We start from the raw sequence: 22635 nt of genomic DNA on the forward strand, positions 1-22635 counted from the left end.
GCAGCTGTAGGTTATGTGTGTTAGTGTAGGAGTATCTCCGCATCATGAGCATGCGTTGGAATATCTCTCCGGGTACATGATGTGAAGCTTACGCAGATCTGCGAGTGTCTCAGTCTGCAGGTGGCCCCAGTCCCACTCTTGATGTCTGTCGAGGTCCTTGTGAGAAGGTGCCCTGATGCAGCGATCTAATCTATGTTTGCCGAACAACCCCTTCATCTCTATCTTCTTCAGCGGCGGCCAGTCGGGTGCATTGGCCGCAAAGTACTCAAGCTTGGCAATGAACTCCGGAAGCTTCTCCAACTGCGGTGTGCTCATCAATGCGTTACGCTACAGTGCAAAATTAGGGAAGCTTTATCTGTGCTCCGGAATACACTCTTGTTACTAGCGTTCAGCCTGTCTGCTGAGGCACTTCTATACCGCATTTTACTCAAATTAAGTTCGCTTCGTTATAATCACCAAGGTGTTTCAATGAAGCACAGTCTCCTGTGGCCAGGGATAGCTTACTCAAAGTTCTATTTATCAAGTCCCCGTTATAGGATGCCTTCTATAGTTATTACGGTTACTTGTCGCCGCACTGCTTTGTTTTAGACGCAGGCTTTTGTACTCACTGACGTACTTCAAATTATGAAAAAAAACTACTCACGAAAAAATTTCGTACTTGCGTTTTATTTTCAATCGTTATTGTAAATTGGGTGCCTACACCATAACACCTACTCTGTGGCAGTCGTTCACGGTGGGTACATGCCATAAACCTTGATCATAATCACTGCCATTTAATGTGAAAAGCAAATCCGATCACTCGAACACTCAAAGAAGAATAAGGTAAGAGCCAGTTTTTTTCGCTAGCCATGCCTTCTATTTTGACATTATATATGATGTACATGGCATCCGCAGGAGCACTCCTACTGTAAAACAATGTAATAGCAAAGAACATATTGTTCTTACTCCTATCCTCCGTTTGTTCGTCCCTAGAATGTTTCGCAGTATTCAACAGAACCAACTAGCCCAACTGTCAGCCATCGGGGTTCTGTACTGAGACTCAGAAATGCTTCTTTGCGCTGGCAAGCCCGGCTGTCACCTTGAGCTCAATGGGGTTCCTGTTGTCGAGCATATTTCTCGTGCTAATGCCTCGGCCCGAAGCTGTTGGTTTTACCAAGTGTCCTCGCTTCACTCTAGCAAGAGTCATATTGCGTTATGAAAGATGTTTCCGTATCTTGCGTGAGATTGGTGCACCTAGTGTGCTGTTCATTTATTTCTATCTCGTTACAAATACGTACAAAACCCGAGTTGTGCATTATCGCATGTTTTTTTTCATAGAGTTTTGTAATACAATATTACATATCAACAATAACAAAACGGCCCAAAGCTGTTAGTTTTACCAAGTGTCCTCGCTTCGCTCTATCAAGAGTCATATTTCGTTATGAAAGATGTTTATGTATCTTGCGTCGGATTGGTGCACCTAGTGTGCTGTTTATTTATTTCTATATCGCTACAAATACTTACAACACCCAAATTGTGCATTATTGTATGTTTTTGATAGAGTTTTGTAATACAATGTCACATATCAACAATAACGAAACTATAGGCTAGTGTATACACATGTAATGATAAAAGATAATGACAATGATAGTAGTTTATGATGTTTATTGGCGCAAGGGCGATGTGATTGTCAAAGAGTGCCAGTACTACGATGTGGACAATAGTGAGTGGCTGTAGAGTTGCCTAGAATGTCTTGCGCTAAAGGCGGGTAAAACACACTGGTGATAAAATCATGAGAGTGACATCACATCTGAAAAGAAGTGGCAGACGGTGCTGATGATAAAGCTATAGAGAAATAATGGAGCGCGGATGTTTCTTCAACGCCCTTGCCTCCAAGTTCAAGGGCCGTGAGAGACGTGCTTTGTAATGTATCTACTGCAATAACGATATCTCTTCAGACTTCATGCTACAGATTGGCAGGGCAGATCACGTGAAAAGTACGTACATCTTTTAAAAGCGCGAATGATATCTGATGTTTGAGAAGTGGATCCCTATCGATGAACATTGCTGCGCGAAGAGGCATTTGTTATCTGTAGGGTGATGGGAAATGCTTTTTTCTAATAGTATTTGTTCACTGTATTGTATCGAATTATGATGGACAATACGGGGTTCACCGCATTTCACGCACATAGGTGTGTATAAATAACCGACAAAGCGTTACTTCTGTACAGTATTTTTTATGTGGGTGGCTCTCACACAGGTAAGGCTTGAAGAAGAGCAATTTTTTATGAACTTCTCGGTCTCATGTATGCTGCCAGTAATCCTTCAACTTTTTTTCTCAGAAAGGATTCAGAGAGACCGAAAGGGCTATGCGGGGAAAGATGATTGCGGAGCGTTTACATGGAATTATCTAGCCAGCTTTTCCGCTAGTACGTTTCCCTGAATCTCACGATGCCCTTGCACCCAGCATACTCTCACATGTTGCTTCGATGTGTAATTGGCACAAAGCAGGGAGTATAGCTTGAGAGTGACAAGATATTTGTACTTTTTGGTGGTATTGAAGTTTTTTAGAATGCTCAACAAATCCATGTAAGATGAATGCATTACTTAGTTCAAATTCTTTAATTGTGAATATGCTTCCTGCCACCAGAATCGCATAAGCCTCGGGTAAGAAATTGCGTGTGTGTCGGTGGAGAACACCAGCATCAGAAAAAGTTCAGCCCACTTTTGCGTAGAACCCACCCACGTTAGACATCGATGCATGAGCAAAAAAACCAAAGAGATGCATGTTTGTGTGTCAGTTCACGGAAATCTGTGGAGGTGGTGCATGTTTTGTGACATTCGTAAAAGACGTGGCACAATTTTATCACGGTGTGGCATGTGAAATTGGAAAAATTACGCAGTGTTCGAACAATGACGCCAGCTTCCTCAACTAGTGCTCGCACACAAAATGTGAAGGGCTGTTTGACTGTGAGTCGGGCTTGAAATAGCTTGAAACTGGACGTGCCATTTACAGCAAAATACGTGAAATATTTTATTTCAAGAAATAAAATAAAAATTACCACTTCTACAACTAACGACCACTGTCTGTGGTTATCATCGGAAAGAATATAAAATGCAGGTACAATTTTTGTATATGTAGCAACCATTTGTCTCATTCCGCGTGAAGGCTTTCTGTAGGGCTTTTTCGAATAACACTGATATTACTCTTCGAGTAACGCAGTTATCTAATCTGTCAGATAGCTTAAGCATTGGCACGCATGCAGAATAATTGACCAAAGCATTCTCATACCTCATTACCACTGTCAATCGCAAACACACGCAGCAATATGTCAAAGCAGGAATTTATCTCCGTTTTTTTGGATGAAAGTAGTTCTGAAATTACCACCTTAACAGAAACTTATCGAAATCCTGATATCAGTGATGATAACATCTTCACCCCAGCCAGCTTGTACCATATCTACAGACGTGATCGTACTGGTAAAATAGAAGGCGGTGTTTTGGAGGGCGTAAGAAAAACCATCACTTATTTTTTCATGAACACTATCTAAAATCTTGAAATAGTTCGGGTGGACTGGAGTGTGGCTTCTTCCAAAATCCTGGTAAGTTGCTTCGACTCTTTCTTCGACTATTTCTTCACTCTTTGATCGTTTCCTTATTATTCTGGTACGTTACCGTATCAACACAGTAACTGAGAATTTTAAACCAGACATAAATTACCTATTAGGCGACTTTAACTTTCCGCTCCTTGACTGGTCCACGCTGTCATCGCCCTGTCACACGTCAAACAATTTCCTTAACTCTAGATTTCAGCCTCTTTCAAACTGTTCTCAAGCCTACTTGTGGTGCGAATACTCCATATTTTATCCTCACAATTGCTCCAGGCACGATATTTAAAACGTATTGCTTGGACGGATTCAGTGACCATAAGTTACTCCAAGTAGTTGTAAACATGCCCCGTCGTGCAGCCGGTGTTTATATAAAACAAACTCGGGACTACAATAAAGGCATTTATCAGGACAGTAATTGTCAACTAGCATTCTTTTTTTGTACTCTCCTACCAAAATTCCACAATAGATCTTTCAAAGAAAACTGGCTGCGTTTCAAAAAAAAATTTGTGTACTTTAGTTGAGAAATATGTACCACTGGTTAAAATTAGCAATGAAAAATCAATTTCTGGGTTGACTAAAATCTTCAGAAAATGCGGAATAAGAAGAAGCGCCTATATAATAATGCAAAGGGATCGGGCAGCTCTTCTTTTTGGCTCAAATATAAATCCTTGATAAAAGCATATTGCACTGTTTTAGGTAAGGCTAAGGCGAAGTATTATTCTATTGATCAACTGACTCATCTCTGTCAACTCATCAAATTACCAGTTCCTCAAGTAATACACGTTTCTCCTTTCAAAACAATATCTTATTTACCAAGGCGCACAATAATTGCGGACTAAAAACAATGAGCTTCTCCGCCATCAATGTATGGAACACTCTGACTTTAGAGACTAAAACCTCTTGCTCAATGAATGGCTTTAAATATTCAGTTATCCTTCACCTGAATCCTTCTTTAAACTTTTGACTTATGTGTAGTTACTGTCTTTGCCTTTTTTGTCATATATTTTATTGTTTTCTATCCCTTCCTAATATTTCATTTTTGTTCTTAAATATTTGTTAGTGTTTATTTCTAGCGATTGCCTCGTTTGCACTGTATACGCTCCACTTTTTATTTCCCTTTTTTGTATTTCAAGGTCAAATATTCTCTATGGTATTGCATAACCTAATGCCTCTTTTATTATTTTTTACGCATATTCACCCTCATTTTACGTGATCCTGCTGCTGTTTTTATTTTTGCTTTGTGTATTTTACAACAAGAGGTCCCATTGCAGTGTTTACACTATGGAACATCTTTCTGTATACCTCTCCCTATATGCAACTCCCCACCCAATTACGCTCAATAAACTGAAAATGAAACTGAAATTCAAACTTTACTCAGAACAGCCCAGCTAAACTTTTGAAAGTCATAAATCTTACCAGCGAAAACCAAGACTTCTTAATACACGATTGTAACAACGTGTCTCTTCCAGCTAGCCGATGTCCAACAGCACTTAATTAATTTTTAATTTCTGTCTTCATGAAAGAAAACAGTACCAACATGCCCGACATATCCGAGCTTGAATAGCGATTCACGGAACCAATAGACATTCAGCCAGACGGCATAGTGATTGCCATAACAATCTCAAGTCTTCTTCGTCATGCGGGTTATAAGGCATCCATTCAATGTTGCTAAAATGCAGTAATGCTCTCAAGAGAAATTCTACTTTACATTATTCGGCAGTCTCTGTAAACTGGTAGAATATCGTCTGACCGAAAGTTGGCGAACCCCGCAGGGGCGCCTGCGCAAGTAGGCATTTGGTGTGTAGCGACACCATGGACCCGAGCTAACGGGGAAGTTTTGACTCCATCCCACGCCTAGCCGTGCGTGGCTTTGCCGTGCCCGGGGAAAAGGGGATCCTGGGGGTGGAGCCGACGCTGGGTGATTGGACCTTTAAGGCCCCCCGGCAGAGGCAACACACCCCTTTGGCCTCGGCTTCACGTAGACGGCGCCCCTGGACTGACCCACCCAGGGGAAATCGGCAGTCGCCTTTTTCTATCCCTCCCCCTCTCTCTCCGTTTTCGTCTTCGCCATCACTTTTTACCTTTCCTGTCTTCTTGTTTCTTCCTTTTACTTCCAATTTTCCTGGTGGCGAGGGTTAACCCTGTGCAAATTGCCTACCTTGGTCTAGGCACATTGAGTTATTGTAGCGTTGTACGGCTGGCGTCAGTAAGTATTTAGTATTTACCAACCTGTAGCGTCTCCTCATTGGGCTCCATGGTGGGTGGTCGCAAACGCTGCTGAATAAAAATAAAACCGGCATGCATAAAGCATTCCCCTCACTTAGCGATCGTACCGGCTTGAAGCGGGTACGCACCGATGACATAAACTTTTTAATCAGGCCAATAGAAACATTTCCTCACTTTCATGTTATCCGATGTAAAAAAACTGGAAAGCAAGCCAGGATCATCTCTCCTTTCGTAGTTGCTAGATGTCTTACCGAAACTCTTGGTTCAGGATACAAGGTAACCAAAATGGCTAGCGTAGACCTTCTCCCCGTAATCCATGACAAAAAACAATTTGAAAAGCTAGACTGTCTCTCAGATTTCGGCGGCATACCAATAACCATAACACCACATAGATCAATGAACAAAACTCGCGGAGTGGTATCTGACACGGACTTACTTGACTTGACTGAGACTGAACTTTTGGAGGGGTAAAAGAGCCAAAATGTGACTAACGTACAGAAAATTATCATCAGAAGAGACAAAAGAAAATACCAACGAAACACTGATACTCACATTTGCTTCCAGTAAATTGCCAGAAATCATTCAAACAGGGTACACGAAAACTTCAATCAGGCCATACATACCAAACCGCCGTCGTTGCCTCCAATGTCAGAGGTGTGGCCTTTGCTCTAAAAGCTGTCGTGGTCGCCAGACCTGTGCACAATGTGGAGCCCAGGGCCACGTGTCAGAGAAGTGCAAAGAACAGCCGCACTGTGTAAACTGTGACGGAAACCTTGCTGCATATTCACGTTTCAGTCCAAACTAGGAGAAAGAAAATGAGATAATAACGGCGAAAGTAAAAGAAAACATTTCTTTTAAGGAAGCTAGGAAAAGAGTCCCGCCATTTTACGACCCAACGTATGCTGAAGCGGCGCGTCAGGGGGCACCGCCGCACCAGCCCCCGTCACTCCTTCGGCTCGCGCAGAGCGAGCCGGTGGTTGTGGCACCTGCCCCCAAGGCGGCTGTAGTCCAGACTACACCGCCAACTCCCGAACAGAGACCGGAGACCCCAGGGTCCTCAGGTATCAAGGCCTCACCTCACCAGGTGATGCCCAGAATTCGAACAACCAGCTCGCACTCCCAGGCATCCAGTGCCTGTGAGGAGGCAATGGATGCGTCTGTACCCTTGGTACCGAAAGAGCGGCATGGCTTCTTAGAGCTCGTCAAGGAAACAAAAAAGCAAATAACGGGGCCTGGCGATGGCCCTGTTACATGAATTAAAACTTCTCGGCTAAACGGCCACTTGCTTTTCGTACACACAGCACTACTTTACATTCATCATGAACACTCAAATTATACAATGGAACGTCACGGGCCTTCTCAGAAACCTTGACGACATCCAAGAACTTTTACACGAACACTCACCAAAAGTGCTCTGTGTACAAAAACACACCTTAATTCAAAACACACAAATTTTCTTCGTAAATACTTTAGTTTCCGAAAGGACCGTGATGATGCCATTAAATGATCCGAAGGTGTTGCCATCATAGTGAATCAAAGAATTGCATGCACACACTCACAACTCCAAACATCCCTTGAGGCAGTGGCTGTTCGAGAGGTTCTTTTTTATAAAAAGATCACAATCTGCACTATTTAAATTCCTCCTAGCTATCAGCTGCAAAAACGTGATTTACACTCTTTATTTGATGAACTTGCGGAGCCTTATGTTCTCCTTGGAGACTTTAATGCACATAGCAGGCTTTGGTGTGACTCTCGGTGCGACGCGTGAGGTCGACTGATTAAACAGTTCTTTCTTTCGTCGAGCGCCTGTGTCCTAAATCGAAAAGAACCAATCTATTATAATCTCGCTAATAACACCTACTCCTCCATAGACCTACGCATAGTATCTCCATATCTTGTGCGTCTACTCCTGTGGAAAGTCATCAGTAATCTGTACGGAAGTGACCACTTCCCCGTATTTTTGAGCACAACTACAGCACCTCCAAGTGTTACCAAATGGCTCATAAACAGAGCTGACTGTGAACAGTTTTATACCACCGCTCGTCCAGGTTGAAGGGACATATGTACTTTGAACATTGATGTTGCTGTCAAATACTTTACAGTATTTTGAATGGATGCTGCAACAAAATGCATCCCAAAAACAAATGGACACCCTGAAAAACGGCATGTGTCATGGTGAAACTCTGAATGCCGAAACGCGCACAAACAGCAAAGCAGAGCATGGAGGTTGCTTAAGAACTCACTGACAGCCGAAAATCTTGACACTTTCAAGAAAATAAAGCCTCAAAGCAGGAGAACGCGTCGGCAGGCCAGAAGAGAAAGCTGGCAGAAGTTTTTGTCAGACATCAATTCATACACACAGGAGGCTAAAATCTGGAACATGGCCGGTAGGATAGCAGGAAAACAAGTACACACACTTCTTCTCGTAAACACTCAGGGTGATACCTTGGAAGATCAGGCAAACTTCTTCGATGCACACTTCGAACGGGTGTCCAGCTCGTCTCACTATACTGACACTTTCCAAAAATACAGAACAAGAATAGAAAAGCAGAAACTCGAACACAAATGCACAAGATATGAGGCATATAACCAAGCTTTCAGTCCAGCTGAGCTCCGAACATCTCTAAACTCCTGCAGTACTTCTGTCCCAGGTTCTGACCGTGTGGTGTATGAAATGTTAAAAAACCTACCAATCAAAACACGAAAAACCTTACTTTGTACAATGCTATCTGGTTTTCTGGCACTATCCCTACCTCCTGGAAAGAGGCTGTTATTATTTCTATTTTGAAAGAGGGCAAGGACCTTTCTTTAGCTTCGAGTTATAGGCCTATTGCACTTACAAGCTGCTTGTGCAAAGCCTTCAAAAATAAGACTAACTGCCGACTTGTACATTTCCTTGAAACAAACAATTTGCTTGACCCATTTCAGTGCGGGTTTCGAGAGAGTAGATGAACCACAGACCACCTTGTTTGTATCGAGGCACAGATCGGAGACGCTTTCGTCCATTAATATTTTCTCTCTGTGTTCCTCGATATCAGAAAGGCTTATGATACAACATGGCGTTTTGGAATTCTAAGAGACCTGTCCCACCTTGGCCTGCGCGGAAGAATGTTTCACATAATGGAAAGTTACCTGTCAAACCGGACATTCCGTGTCCGAGTGGGCAGCGTTCTTTCCCAAACATTTGTCTAGGAAACAGGCGTGCCGCAAGGTGGTGTACTTAGATGCGCACTTTTTCTCATCAAAATGAATTTCTTGCGCTTGTCCATCACTCACAATATGTTTTATTGAACATATGTCGATGACGTCCAGCTTGGCTTTAGATCTTGAAATCTGGCAATGTGTGAGCGGCAGGTTCTGTTAGGATTAACAAGGTCTCCAAATGGGCAGAGGAAAACGAATTCCGACTGAATCCATAAAAAAGCACGTGGGTCGTGTTCTCCCTAAAGAGAGGCATGCACTCAGAACCCGACATTGAATTGAACAATCAACGTCTGTCTGTTAATGCGGAGCATAAATTCTTAGGCTTAATCTTGGACAACAAGTTTACCTTCGTACCGTGCATCAAGTATATAAAAACACAATGTTTAAAAGCCATAAATGTTTTAAAAGTGTTGTCACGTACTACGTGGGGCAGTGACAGGCAATGCCTCATGAACCTGTATAGAAGCCTCATTCGCACCCGCTTAGATTATGGGGGCGTTGTTTATCAGTCTGCGACTCAAAGTGCTTTGAAAATGCTGGATCTCGTGCACCAATTGGGCATCCGCCTTTCTACGTTTGCTTTTCGCACCGCTGCCCTGTAGAAAGCGTTTAGGTTGAGTCAAATGAATGGTCGTTTCCACTACAAAGAGCTTACATGTCCTTTGTATATTTTCTTAAGGCGAAAGCAAACAAGAAGCACCCCTCACACTCTACTATTAATGATTTGTCGAGCTCCTTTCAGTTTTTAAACAGGCCTTCGATGAGGCAGCCATTCTCAGTTCGTCTGAAGGGTCTAGCTGAGGAAACTGGAGTGTCACTTGAACACAGTTTAACGGCTCCTGTAGTATACCTGCCACCGTGGCAGTGGCGGATTATAGACTGCGATGTGTCTTTCCTAGAAGTTACAAAACATGCACCTATTGCCCAGATCCGAAACCACTTCCCGGTACTTCAACACAAATACACACGTCCTGAGTTCTTTACACATGCCTCCAAGTCTAACTCCTCTGTGTCCTATGCTGCTGTCGGCCCATCCTTTTCAGATGCTGGCCCTCTACATCCAGGTACAAGTATCTTCCCAGCGGAAGTTTACGCGATACTGTGTGGCGGCTAAACACATCAAACAATCACAAATACAAAAAGCAGTAATGTATACGGACTCCCTCAGTGTGGGAGCGGCTCTGCACAATCTTAAACAACAAACAAAACTCTGTCCTCGTCTCACTTTACTCGATTTTATGCACACTCTACACACTCAAACAACATGTTCCAGTGTGCTGAGTGCCAGGGCACCGTGAGATCTAAGGCAACGTGATGGCGGACAGCTTGCTGCATCCGTCCACGAAAGCACTGCCACTACACCCATATCAATCCCGGCCCTTGATCTGAAGCCGTCTCTCAAACGAATGCTCAGAGACTACTGGCCGAGCAAGTGGGATAGACACACACAAGACAAACTACACGTTATCAAGCCACACCTTGGCCATTCGCCGCCAGTATCAAAATTGCGTCATACAGAGGTAATACTAACGAGGCTCAGAGTAGGACAAACATACACGACCGACACATATATTTTGTCCGGTGGCGATCTACCATTGTGTGACAGATATGGTGAAGCATTAACAGTTCTTCAGATGTTAATCCAGTGCAAACAGTTAGAAACTCTAAGAAAACAACACTTTCCATTACCCTACCGACAATATGTACCTTTACACCCTGCAATGTTCGTCGGTAGGGAACCACTTTTTAGTCACAAGTCATTGTTAGCGTTTTAAAAAGAATTTTATAGTTTTAATATCATATACCCGGGCATTCCGTAGCACGACCTCTCCTGAGAGGTTTTTGCTGCGGTGGTTACACAAGACAGCACTTGCCTCACGGCCCTTGGACGCAAGGGTATGAACGAGTGAGGCACTTGTGCTAATGCCATACACATCCACCATCGTTTTTTTATCACTAATTTTTGTCATCTATTCCCACTACACACACCTTTAACGGCATGGTCATTATTTTATTACTTGTATGTTTTTTCCAACCTTACCGCGAGGAATTTTATGACCCTCATACAGCCGCTTATCAAAATCATTGTCCATACTTTAGTAAGATTAACTGGCGCTCTTTAGCCGTTATATGGCCCTTGCGCCACAAAGCATCAAACGTCATCATCATCATCATTGAGTTAGCGAAATCAATACAATTATTTAAAAGTGGAAGCAAAACCTCATGCCAAAATTACCGTCCTATTTCGCTTACAAGCATTTCTTGTAAAATGCAAAAACACATCATCGCTTCACGTATTTACGGATATCTGGAATGCAATAATTTCTTTCTAAAAATCATCATGGTTTCCAAAAGAGCTTTTCGTTTTAGGCTCAGCAGTTTGAAATAACTACACATCGTCTTGCAAATATGGACAATATTTATCAAACTGACCACGTGTTCTTGGACAATTCCATGCCTTTGGTCGGGTTGCACACTGTCCCCTGATATGGATAGTTTTCGCCTTGAAATTAGACACCCGTACACTATCATGGCTTTGCAATTTTCTATATATTCGTCAGCAGTACACAGCAGTAAACAGTTTTTATTCTTCCCTTACTGATATTTCTTCAGGTGTACCATAAGGCAGCGAACTCGCAGGATTGCTTTTCTTTATATTCATAAATGATCTTCCGCACCACGTCTATTCTTGCAACAAGGTATTCGCAGACGACTGCATTATTTACCGTCCGATCAAGAACTTAAACATAACCTGTCGCTCCAAAATAACCTCAACGTAATAATGGCTAGTGCAGTACACGGCTCATGACTTAAAATCTCAAAAGGCGAAGTAAAATCATTCACACGTAGGTCTAGTAGATTCGAATTTCCATACAGCATTATTCAGACCATTCTCTCTACTGCAACGCAATATCAGTGCTTGCGTGTTATATTTACCAATTACAATATCGTGGTTTGACTACATTTAAGTAATCTCTGTCAACTTATAGAGATTACAAAGTTTCTTAGGACGTAATTTGAAGGTTGGATCTACAAACACTCGCAAATTATCATACTTGACTCTGGTTCGCCCTCAACTAGAGTATGCATGTTCGATTTGGTCTCCCCGTCAAAAATAATTAATTGATACATTGGTAAAAACAAGATTTGGACGAGGTGCTTCATCGCCAATAGCTACAGTCTTCATTCGAGTTTATCAATTATAAAACAGGAACTTTCACTTCCAGTCTTGAAGATGCATCGCAACATTGCCTTGATTTCATTCTTTTATAAAATTACCCACTCCTCCCGAATCACCGTTACTGGTCTGAGCAAACCATATCTCACCTCACGTAGATTACACAATCATCTCAGATATTCCCTTATACACGCCTCTAGAAGCACGTTCAACAAGTCTGCATTTACACGTGCTATTATTCTCGGAACAGTGTGCCTGATTACATTGCTGCCGAGACAAATCATGAAACATTCCGTTATATCTTATCGAGCCACTTCACAAACTTCACCGAGCAGATTCTTTATGGTAGCGCAAGGTTGAAGTTTAGGAACTTTTTCACCTCATCAAAGCCACCCTGCCATGGTGGTGTAGTGGCTAAGGTACTGCTGCTGACCCGCAGGTCGCAGGATATAATGCCGGCTACGGCGGCTGCATTTCCTATGGAGGTGGAAATGCTGTAGGCCCGTGTGCTCAGATTCGGGTGCACGTTTAAGAACCCCAGGCGGTCGTAAATCGACCCCTCTGTTTGGCCGCCTTGAAATGTATCGTTTTTTAAAGACGATGGTCTTTTTTGGGGACCTTCAACGCAAATATTGTAGCAATGCTGAGGCCGACAGGTTAAAAAAACAATATATAGGCCGACAATATATTGGTCTGTCTGTCTGTCTGTCTGTCTGTCTGTCTGTCTGTCTGTCTGTCTGTCTGTCTGTCTGTCTGTGCGTCTTTCTGTCTGTACAATTGTCTGTTTGTCCATTCTTACCGGTACTGGGTACTTTAAAGGCCCCAGCCGATACCCCAAACAGCTGACCCCATCCACAGCACCCACCATTGTTGCTCAAGATTGAGCGTTCATACTTGTGCGATTGCGAATTGAATATAAATTATTGCGCATATCTGAGGCACCATAAAACACGTATATATTCTGAATGGGCGTCTTTTACTGGTGAAGGCATACAGAGGTAATTCAAAAGACCGTATAGCGCTTATGACGCTGCGCTGATCATGCAACGCTTGCACGAAAGGGCGAGTGTTTCCAACGCTTTGTTAAGACGACATGGTGGTGGCACCTATACGTCGCCTTGCGTTCTACAACTTATCACATGTGCGACGGGCGCGCACGCCCGCCTCAGAGCTGCGTGCTTCGTTTTCCAAGAAAACTGCCAGATAGCGCTCATGTCTCACGTGTGACTTGACTTGGTGCGCTCGTTCACCTCCGCTGCATGCTTGAGGCATTCTAACGCAGCGTCCTCAGACTACCATTCACCGATTTTTTTCGCGCAGATCAAATAAATGTTTTGTTCACTCTCTTCACACGCAAGACCATCGTCTTTAGACCACATTGGCAGATTAACATGCAGATACGGGGCCATTTTCTTACCCTTAAATTGCATGGTATTAGTTTTATTTTTCAAAACATGAACTCATTTTAAGATGGTCGCAGCTGAGTACGTGACCTGTACAAAGTAACCGCTCCGTTTTTGTGCCCAAAGAATGCACTCTTTCGCTTATTGTTCACATGCGTGTGTCCTCTTTAAACATACATATTTAACTCTAATGGTTTCTGTATATTGTATCACAATTGTATCTTTTCCTATGTATTTTTTGCCAACTCGATATGTATGTGTAGATATACCTTGTGTATCGCCCTCCTTACTCAATGCCCCCTGCCCCCACCCTGAGGCCTGTAAGGTACCTTGAAATAAATAAGTAAATAGCACTTGTGGAAAGGCGAATGTCTAGTTGGTGGACAGTGTCCGGCATTTCCAGTGTGTGTACTATTGCCGACTGGTACACTATCGCTCTATAGTTTACGCTATCGGTACGCTATCGTCTATAGATATCGCTCTATATCGCGTGAGTGTCGGGCTTTTGCAGAGGCCAAATAGAATGATTCTTTTGCTATCTTAACTTGTGCGGGACAGTGCCTTTAAGATGTGCATTTTATTCATGCATTTCTCCTTAATGTACTTCATATATGGTGCAATTGTGAGCTTCGTGTCTGAAATTGTGCCTGAAAATTTTGTTCACTAATATCAGCTACACATTCCTCTGCAACTTCATATAAGCATTGGCGTAGAGGCCTGTCTTCCTGGAGAACAGAAAACAGGAGCTCTTTTGTGGATTCACAATGAAACCACTCTCGTCTGTTCATTGTTGGTTCTTGCTCTGTGTCGTACCTTGTTCACACAGAGCTGAACCTGTGGCTCGCATGCTGAGAGACTACGGGATTTAAAACCCATCCGTATATCATCAACGTGTGTTGTATGAAAAATTATACACGGCAATGAACTCAGGAAATTCATTTTTAAAGTAAAGAAAGTACAACAGAAAGTACAACCCTGTGGCACTCCAGTTTCTCGCACGAACGGTCGTGATACAACATTGCCCACTCGAACACGGAACACGGATTGGACAGATAACTTTATATCACACTAAGCATATTACATCTCACATGTAAGTGTGAGATGTATTTGAATATTCCGAAAATCCAGGGGTTATCGTATACCTGTCCATGTCATGAAACAGAAATAGGAAAAACTGCGTATAAATAAAAGCTTCGTGGATTTGTGCCTTTATTAAAATCAGACGGTCGCGGTGGCACAAGCCTTTCGGAATCTACACTGATATGTGTCGGGAAGTTTTTTTGCTCCCATACAGCAGTTCATCATTTTAAAAAACGACAGAGATGGCTAATCAGAGCTATAGGCATGTAACCAGATACACAGGACGTATTCTTGCCCTCTTTTTAATAGGTATTACCATGCCCTCTTTCCACGCAGAGTAAATCTCGATAAAGACTATACGGAGTTGTAGAGGCAAATGAGAGTTTCTAGTATTTCATCATTTGATTTGTGAGGCGGCGAGAGCCTGGGGTACATTTGGGGTAGCAGCGCTGCCTGCAGCTCAGCTTAGCGTAATGGTTCGTCATGTGGCTTGTTTTTTTTTTTTTACAATTCCGCTCAGGCCTTTTTTTGTTTTCTACTTCTACTGTTTGAATGTATCGGAATATTGCAATGGGCTGGAGATGTGTTCGAAGTGCGCACCCAGGAAGTTTGTTTGATCTTTAAGGCTGTTGCCTTTTGAGCCTTCTAAAAGGAGTTATGTGTCAGTCAGTGTCGGCGTCTAATCCTTATTCACCCTGTTTCCGACCTTACTACATCTGAGTAGCAACTAATGCCTGATATAAATTTCTGCCAGCTTTCCCTTCTAGCCTGCCGGCGTGTTCTCCGCTATTGGCACTTTAATTTACTTGTTTGAAATTGACCAAATTCTCTACAGTGGGGTGGTTGCGCAGAAAAACCCATGCTTTGTTGTGTTTTTCGCCAGATCTCCTGCAGTTGTTCCATTAAGAGACACGACGTCTGCTGCGACCACAACTATTCAGGGGATGTATTTGAAGCAGTGACCAGACGAATCGATAAAATCTCAATGTCTGACTGAAACAAATTCAGGCAGAACATAGGATAGCAAGGGGAAATAAGCGATATGTGTAACTGGGTAACAGAAATGAAGGAAGGACACACGAAAGCGACAAAGGTAATAGAAAGTCGTGTGGAAATACCAACAGTTAACAAACACCTTCTGCATTTGTGGGTCGCGAGGAGAATCCTCAATTGAGATGGAGAAAGATAAAGCAGGGCGTAAATTGAAGATATTAAAAGCTCAGTTGTCAAAGCAAGCCAATGTTTTTGAACATCGCATAACTGGAGGCAATTTAGTGACTCACTTAGAGAGACGTTAGGAAACCAAAAAGACATGGCATATACTAAGCAGTATGATCAATCCAAGGACAACACAAACAGTGACGAATAGGGATTTTAATGTTATGGATAATAAAATTGGTGGTAAAGATGGCGTATTCATTAGGGAAGTCAGACATATGTTCGATATGACGCATGTGAAGCGATAGAAGACAAATATGCAGGGAAATAACCAAACATGATGCGCTCATAACATTTGAAAAACTTTATGCGGCGACTCAGTCTATAAAAAGAATACTGCCCCCAGAAGAGACAAAATAACGAATATCATGCTTGGAAATCTGAGGGATGCGGCCCTCCGAGACATCACGGCTTTCAATATTAAAATAAGTCACAGTTTCCGCTAAAGGCCGAATGAATGAATGTGATAGCAACAAATCGGGCTATTAAACCAAGTAAGGCTAGGAGATTTGAGAACCATACGAAGTGTAGTGAACACAGTCGATTGTGCTTGAATTGGCAGTAATGCAATAGCCAAAATATCTAAAAACGCGTTGTTTTGAATAGTTGACAGCGTGACGCCAGACAGTAAGCGACGGCCAAATACGCCTTCAAGAAACATGAAAAGCCACTGGTTTTTGCGTCGAACTACTATAACGCTGAAGTCTCCATTGCCTATCACTGGCAACCTCTGTCGGCACTCGAACTTTTGAAAGTCATTACTTAACAAACCTTTACCAGAATGTAAGCATAAATAATGTTTCATCTTACGCAGAAACAACCTCAGGTGTATCACATGGCTCAATACTTGGACCTAATTAGTTTATTATATATTTGACTTGTGCGACATCCTTGAATCTCCAAAATTAGTTATGCATGCAGAAGGCACCAAAATTTTTTTTAAGCCGCCACAATGACAAATCTTGAGTTTAAGGCTAATAAGTACATGAGGCAACGACAGAATGAGTTACGAATAAATACCTGAAAACTAAATGTATATTTGCCCGTACTAAGAAACCACTAAACTGCAACTCCACTATTGCTTTTGAAGACAGAGTAACAGAGACAGTAAAAAGTAAGAAAAATCTTGGGTTGTGGTTTGAGGAAGAATCGGCCTGCAACCTACTCGTGGATAACATTGACCAGAGTTGAGTAAAACCGTTGTTTGCTGATATGAATTGAGTACCCTTGTTCCTCCTTGGTTGAAAATCCCATTATACTATGCCCTATTTTAATATCGATAAACCTATTGTTTAATAATTTGGAGCGCTACCACGCAAAACAATTCTAACAAGCTGATAGTACTGCAAAAAAAGAGTCCTACGTGCATTTTAGGGCCACCCGTGTACCTTTATAAAACTTTAGAACGAAGCCTTTTTTTTCATAAAGTACTCATTGTAAAAAGCCAATCAGGTGAACTTCTACAAAATGATGCATTACATAACTCAAAACAGAACACGTTAAGGTATAAATGTTGCCACTAATCAATGCTTCATCTTTGGACAAAATCATACGAGAATACCAAATATAAGAACGAACTTCGGGAAACGGTTGCGCAGTTACAAAGCGCCTTCAGTACTTTATAAACTACGCGAGTTTCACGACGAGGCTACGGGAGGTTCGAATAAATTGTTCAAAACATTCCTCATTTCACACAATATTGCGTTTGTTTGAAAAGCATACACTAAATATTGTCAATTCTCTGTTTTGACTCCAGATTTCAGTCGTCTAAGGCAGAACGTTCTTCCATTGCTATATGTGGATTTTTAAGTTTTCCTGTACCTTCGACGTTTCGTTTATTGATTGTCACATATTTCTAGTTTTTTTTGGGGGTATATATGTCGTTATTTGTGAACACGTTTGCCGAGTATGCACGTAGCGCAGGTCGCGGGATCGAATCCCGGCTGCGGCGGCTGCATTTCCGATGGAGGCGGAAATTTTGTAGGCCTGGGTACTCAGATTTGGGTGCAACGTAAAGAACCCCAGGTGGTCAAAATTTTCGGAGCCCTTCACTACGGCGTCTCTCATAATCATATGCTGGTTTTGGGATGTTAAACCCCACATATCAATCGAGTATGCACGTACAGTATATTTTTGTATTGATTTGTGCGCTACGTACACAGCCTGCATGTCGAGCTGTTGCAGCAGCAGAAGCGTTTGTCTGGCCACAAGGCCTTTAGCTTCTGCTTCCTCTCTGTTGTAAACAGTAGAAACAAACGCAATAAAATTCAATGATGCACTTACTTATACAAATCCGAGACATGACAGCAATGGCCACGGCAAAAATAAGCTGAGAGCGCTGATATAATTGAAAAAAAAAAGTATTGGTAGATGGAGGGGACCTTCCGGTAGAGAAGAATGACTACAACATAATCTTATTACCGTACTCTGAGAAACCAAGAGATATTATGAACCTCCGACCAATTTCTTTTGCCTAATTCTCTGGTAGGCGTTTCGAAAACAATAACAATATTAGCTAGATTAACAGCCTATGTAGAGAGAGAGGGTCTGCTGCTAGTGAACACGTTTGATTTCTGGCGGCATGTATAGGGCGAGAATGTTTTCTTCCTGTTTAAAATGTCGTACTGAATTCAAGCAGAAGATCAAGCGACGAATTCGTACTGTCATTGGACATGATGAAAGTATTCGATACAATATCTCACAAGGTGATAATAATATGCCTCGAATCAATAACTTGCTTCCAACAAAGTATGTCCGGTCGTTTTCAGCAAACACGAAAACAGGTTGATAGGAGGCCAGGCTATCTCTGATACTATTTATTATCGGCCTGAGAAAGCTAGCATGTCAGATGAAAAATATATATGCTTTAAAATTAGCTCTTCATGCAGATGAGTACCTTTATAGAAAAAAACGCCCTCCAGGAGGCAGCACATAAAAAGAATTTAGCAGATCCTACGTGCCTTAGTTTGATTGATTGATATGTGGGGTTTAACGTCCAAAAACCACCATATGATTATGAGAGAAGCCGTAGTAGAGGGCTCCGGAAATTTCGACACCCTATGGTTTTTTAAATTGTACCTACATCTGAGCACACGGGCTTACAGCATTTACCCCTCAATCGAAAATGCGGATGCCGCTGCCGCGATTTAATCCCGCGACCTGCGAGTCAGCAGCCGAGTACCTTAGCCACTAGACCGCAGCAGCGGGGTTGTTGGGAATCGATGTTATCTTAGGCATGAGCATTGAAGGGGACTGTGCAATTGCGTTAATGAACAAAACATCACGAAAAGGCGCTAAAGATGTCTACAAATACACGCATAGACATACGTTAAACACCCGCAAACGCTCTAGTTATTTCCTGTTCATTCCTTGGCAATAATAATGTAATTTTATTTTCACTTAAGGCATCGGGATGATGCTTGTCTCGATGTCATTGTGAAGTTCTACCTTGCGCAACCAAGCCCATTGGCTGAAGAATCATCGGTATAATCGTGGAGCCTTCTGATGTGATTACACGCACAATGGGAGCACTACAGATTCTTCTTGAGCTTATGTGGCAGCTAGCAATAGCACTAAAATATTCGATGGCACATGTATGATTGCCGACGCCTGTCATTGCTTGGCAGTTGATCGACGGCCGACTCTCTGTTCGCTGGTATCCGTGGCAGTGTGTATTGCAGTAATCTGATTTTCTATTTACCAGCCACAAGTTCAGTCAGCTAAACAGTTTCATCTTGGACGTACTGACCTCACACACATGTCTTCGTCAACGTCATGAATACGTGACAATATATATAACATGTTCTAGCTGGTGTTCATTGTCCCATAAATAGCCCTTGCGCCATCAACCCACATATGTCACCTTATTTATGGACCCACACTAGTGGCGTCCGTCCATCCGTGTGCTTGAACGGTGCCAGTTGGAGCTTCTCCGCCTCGCACTCTCTCAGCAACCATGTGACGACACACCGGCACGTGCGCCTTCGCTCCTTCGTCCAAAGTCTTGTTGCAACAGTCGAGATAGTCGGATAGGGCTGCTAAGCAGCCCGGCGATGATTCCACGGCAAGCTGTTAGCGCATCAACATTGTGAATTCACCTGTTACCAAATGCCAGGAGAAAATGCACACAGACACAAACACACGCACACACAGACACAAACACAGGCGCGCGCGCACGCGCGCACACACGCACACGCACACGCACGCACACACACACACACACACACACACACACACACACACACACACACACACACACACACACACACACACACACACACACACACACACACACACACACACACACACACACACAGAACATGGCACAGCCAGTGGAATAGCCTCAGGCTTTCGCCGAACACACTTTGGAACTCACATGGTGTCCTTAAGCTTTTTTTTCATAACGTTTGTTCGCTGTGTACTACTCGCATGCTGTATCGTAGCGAATTATTTGGAAAGAAACAAAGGTGAGTATTCGAAATGTTGTTCTTAGCTGATAAGAAAAAAGCTTGTGCATGCGACAGTAATCGCGCTGTTGAAGCCATCCGTTGTGTAGAGACAGGGCTTTTACACTTAACCGACGCCTCCTTTTAATGGCAATACAAACTCGCGCTTCTCAAGGAAAGCCGTTGGTCCGCCTTAGTTCAGGGAATGGTTGTAATGCGCCGCTACATGATGTGTAGCGCTGCTTGTTTCACACGGGCGTACGATCACTTTCCGCCGGAGATGTGGCAGACGTGTGACATTGGAGTGGGAAACACGTCTATCACTTTTATTTCCGTGCTCCTTCTGTGGCTCGCCCCGCCGCGGTGGTCTAGTGGCTAAGGTACTCGGCTGCTGACCCACAGGGCGCGGGTTCAAATCCCGGCTGCGGCGGCTGCATTTCCGATGGAGGCGGAAATGTTGTAGGCCCGTGTGCTCACATTTGGGTGCACGTTAAAGAACCCCAGGTGGTTTAAATTTCCGGCAACCTCCACTACGGCGTCTCTCATAATCATATAGTGGTTTTGGGACGTTAAACCCCACATATCAATCGATCAATCCTTCTGTGGCTCGAAGCAATGCTACCGCCTTATCACACTGCTCTTATTGTTAGAGGCGGTGCGCACACGAAGGCTCCCTACTTAAAGTGAACGCACGCAGTAGCGTCGCAGTGACGCTTCCCCATTGGTGGCCCTTATAGAGCCATGAATAGTGACACGCTCCCTCAAAACAACGGATGCCCTAGAGAGAGAGCGTGAGACCCAACATTGTGAACACGAGGAATGCAAAACGTTACCTCACCGATCTGCACGAAACTGAACAAAAGTTCCTTCATATGATGTCTGTCATGAGTCGCTGCAAGAGGGGTTCTCTCCTCCATGACTGCAAAGCACACACGAAGACTATGGGCGATGGGCGAGAGCATGCGGGAAAAAGCTAGAGGAGAGGGTAGTGAACGGTTGGATCAGGTGCATCTGGCTCGCATTGACAAAATAGTAGAAGTGCTGTTTCGTGGGTTCGACAGCTAAATGTAACATGCGCGAGAAGCTGCGGTTCATTGGACTATGGAAGTGCTGAAAAGCGTAGCATTGATGGTCCGCCGGTAGCTGCGCAGCAATGCCAATTGATACGCAGAACATTCATGCAGTGTTATATGTTTGAGATAAAGAAAATGTACCGATCAAAATAGCCCTTTCTTGCTTGGTGCTACGTCGGAAGTGTGCAATTCAGAATTTCTAGCTATCGCTCGGTACTTGAGATAGCCAACTGTCACTGCTACTACGATAACACGCGCAAAAAAATGAAGGTATACTACCACTACTGCATAAGTGTTTCCATGGACGCTCAGTTTGCCTTTTCATTTATTGCACTAACAATAAACGCAAACGAACCAAGTATGACAAAAGAGTAATGAGAAAACAAACTTTGCCTTAGTGCACATGAAACCCAAAGATGGCGAGATAATTAACGCTTTTCGCTGTAATAGTTCCTGACAGCACGTAGATGCATTTATGCATTATCGCCAAGCAATCATATCAAACTGAATACCCTCTACAACGCACGCTACCACGTCGCTTAACTGGACGTACGACCGCATTTCAAATTTATTTGTTAGAGAACTTTCACAAACGCCATGAACGTGCATTTGCTCTGCACTTTATGCATGTGATTTCTTTTGAGCAGCAGCTGCGAATTCAAACTCGAAAGGTGCGTAAGCTATTGCACGCAGTAGTTCATTAGAGAGCTCTAGTACTGCGTACGTATCATGCGTGGCGGTGATGCGTATGTAAGGACGCCATGTTTTGCACAGTGCACATGCGCAGACCACAACGCGCACGTACTCCGATACGTACGTGGCCACTACGTACGCACGCCTGCGATGCGTGCGTGCGTACGTATGAGGTGGTTGTGCCGCTCTCGAACGAACACGCTCGCGACAGCACGAGACTTCGTTTCACAAAATGGCGGCATCAAAGGTGAGCTCCGTCCGTTTTGTGTAGCTACGGCCACGGTAGCGTACTGCAGTGGCTAAAGATATGGCCATAATCCGGCTATCACGCTTGGATTTGCTCAGATTGCCCTTCAACAACAAGTACTTTTATATTGATCTACCAGAGGGTGCAACATGCTTCGTGTTCGTTACGTACGCAAGTACTACGGCGCACTAAAAGCACATTTGGGACAAATGACCCCACGTAACGCAAGGCGCTTGCGTGATGCGCACGTCCACCGTTTTGCAGTACTAAAACTGTCT

General features: G+C 43.3%; 1 protein-coding gene across 2 annotated transcripts in view; it reads left to right on the forward strand.

The window, feature by feature from the left end:
• LOC119162992 (carboxypeptidase M-like) overlaps positions 1-22635 on the forward strand; it is a 1476599-nt gene that overhangs the window by 385376 nt on the left and 1068588 nt on the right. The window contains exon 1 of one of the 2 annotated variants that reach the window (XM_075882657.1): positions 648-822. The exons of the other annotated variant lie outside the window; for it this stretch is intronic. The gene's annotated coding sequence lies outside the window, so the exon portion shown is untranslated. Of the gene's footprint in view, positions 1-647; positions 823-22635 lie in introns of those variants that run through there. 2 annotated transcript variants of the gene reach the window in all.

This window comes from Rhipicephalus microplus, unplaced genomic scaffold, assembly GCF_043290135.1.
Source record: "Rhipicephalus microplus isolate Deutch F79 unplaced genomic scaffold, USDA_Rmic scaffold_13, whole genome shotgun sequence".
NCBI classification, from domain to species: domain Eukaryota; kingdom Metazoa; phylum Arthropoda; class Arachnida; order Ixodida; family Ixodidae; genus Rhipicephalus; species Rhipicephalus microplus.